The sequence below is a fragment of the Carlito syrichta genome, unplaced genomic scaffold (assembly GCF_000164805.1).
Source record: "Carlito syrichta isolate Samal-C Ts95f unplaced genomic scaffold, Tarsius_syrichta-2.0.1 Scaffold315614, whole genome shotgun sequence".
Lineage (NCBI taxonomy): Eukaryota > Metazoa > Chordata > Mammalia > Primates > Tarsiidae > Carlito > Carlito syrichta.
This window is the reverse complement of record NW_007259710.1, coordinates 164,387-166,643: the sequence shown is the minus strand read 5'-3', so window position 1 is coordinate 166,643 and position 2,257 is coordinate 164,387. Positions and strand designations below refer to the sequence as shown.

The window sequence follows — 2,257 nt, the reverse complement described above, 5'->3', positions numbered from 1 at the left end:
GAAACTGTCATCCCCTTGTCAGATACTTTTTTCTCCTCCCATAATTCCCACCTTCTCTTGGATTGGGACTCAAAAGTCACAGAAGAATCATTAAGTTTTTCTATTCAGCCACTTTGTTAGGAATGAACCTTGAAAGTTCAGTCCTCTTAGCACCTCATTACAGTGGATTTTTGTTTCTAGTTAAGGCCTCTTGTCCTTTCCTTGGAAGCTGCCACATTCAAGAAGGGATTAGGGGCTTGGCATGCATAAGAATGGAGTTGCCTGTGCCACTGGCTGGGATGAAAGGATGAGGCCATGGCTTGGGGCATAAGACCCTAATAATACTTTGTCCCCTACTCCTCAAAGCCCTTTACAAATCTTAATTAACCCCTTGCAGCACCCCAAGGAGGGAAATGTGATGTGAAACTGGGGTAATTGAGGCCAGAGGAGATTCGCTAACTATTTATAAACACTTTCTTTGAGCCATAGTTTGCTATCCTAATAAAAACTATGTTTTTCTGTATCACAAGTTATCAAACACACTTTTTAAAAGCATCCTGTCTTCCACTAAGGGAAAAATTCAAAAAGGAAAAATTGGAGACAAAGCGGGTATTAACGAAGTGCAAGGAAACAAGCTGGTTTAAATTCTCAAGCCTAGCAACTTGAGAGTAAAGTTAAGACACTTCATACATCCACTCCAGGGAATTTGTGACTCTACTACCAAAAGTCAAAGCTGACAGTGACTGCTCAAAGCAGAAAAGTCCTAGGCTTCAATAAGTTGTCTTCTGCAAAATTAACCTAGGCTGAAAGTTACTCCCCAGGTTACAAAGCAGGAGAGATGGAAAAGCTTGAGACTGCATCTCTAGGGCTTTCTTTGATCATGTTGGTACACAGTCAATGCCCTTAGTTTTGTTTTTTTTTTTTCTTTTTATACCAAGGTTAGTTGATGGCCTTGGTTATTTTAGTACAAGTGTTGCCAAAGCGAGCATCTTTGTGTTGCCTTAGAAGTCATTCTCACGGCAGAGTTCTTTCTGACTTTATTGAGTTCGCTTGGCTGGGTCTTGGGAATCTGTGCGCCCTAAATATCAGCCTTAAATCGACACAAAATGAATTGATATTCAGTGCGTCTGTGAGATTGACTTCTTCCCAAACGATTAAATCCACTAAAACAGAATAGCAACAATTTTTACAGTTACGTTGTACTGGGCTTTAACGAAGTCCCGTTCTGCGGCATTCCTAGGTAGGGCCCAGCTGACAGGACGCGCTGCCTTGCCGCATTTCTCAGCTGACCTAAACTGCCTTCTGCGGCCGGGAAGTTCCTCAGTTTCTGAGGTGGGACATTTAATTCTTGCCCTCTCGCACATCTCCGTAGCGCATTTCACAGAGGCCTCCCAATCTGAGTCTGCAGACCTCTCCGCTCCCTCTCCGGGCTCGACTCCGCCTTCCCTAGCCGGTTCCCAAGCACGTGGCCAGAAGCCTGGCCTCAAGCCAGGCTCGGTCCCGAGAGTTCGGCTCTCACCCGCGCTCCCTTTATCTCCCGGCGGGAGCGTGCAATTTACAGGCTCGGCGCGCTCCCGTCGCTCCGCCTCTCAGCCCGCACGCGCAGGGCAGGGCCCCGCCCATTCCGCGACGGAGGGGGCGTGTCCCAGCGCTCAAAGATGACATATTCTTCTGGCGCCACGTCGTGAGGAAGTGTCCGCGCACTAAAGCGGTCGGGACGCGCCCAGCGGACCGAATCAGGTGCTGGTGGACTGAAGGGGTGAACCAGCGCGGGGGAGATGGCTGGGCGGGAGGCGGCTACGAGGGAAGTAGGGGACAATTGAGGGAGTAGATAATTAGGAGCACACTGAGGTATGGGGTAGCAGGGGTGTGATGACTGAAGGGATTAGTAACTGGAGCACAGAGTCGAAAACAGATTGGAGGAAGATGGAAAAGAAACGGGGGATGATCAATATGTGGACACCATGATACGGCAGGAAGCCTACTTAAATGTTGAGAAGTCATGGGAGCAGGTCCACGAAGCCAGGAGAACCAAGGAAAGGCTTCTGCCTCCGAGGTTCCCATCGGCTTTTACAACTCTGGGTGGTGACAAATTAGAGGCTTAGACCGGTGTCTTTGTTTTTTGTTTGTTTGTTTGTTTGTTTTTGTTGGGGTTTTTTTTGAATTGGAGTCTCACTCAGTCGCCCAGACTGGAATGCAGTGGCCGCTCCCGGCCACTACAGCCTTGACCTGCTGGGCTCCGGCGATCCTTCCGCCTCAACCTTCCAAGTAGCTGGAA

The 2,257-nt window shown here is 48.6% G+C and overlaps 1 protein-coding gene across 7 annotated transcripts in view; it reads left to right on the top strand.

The window, feature by feature from the left end:
* The first annotated feature begins 1,653 nt into the window (after positions 1–1,653).
* DHDDS (dehydrodolichyl diphosphate synthase subunit) overlaps positions 1,654–2,257 on the top strand; it is a 36,659-nt gene continuing 36,055 nt past the window's right edge. For 4 of the 7 annotated variants that reach the window (XM_008073043.2, XM_021706471.1, XM_021706470.1 and 1 more), the window contains exon 1: positions 1,654–1,719. The gene's annotated coding sequence lies outside the window, so the exon portion shown is untranslated. Of the gene's footprint in view, positions 1,720–1,769; positions 1,831–1,957; positions 2,036–2,257 lie in introns of those variants that run through there. The other 3 variants (XM_021706472.1, XM_021706468.1, XM_008073042.1) reach the window with 3 other exon arrangements.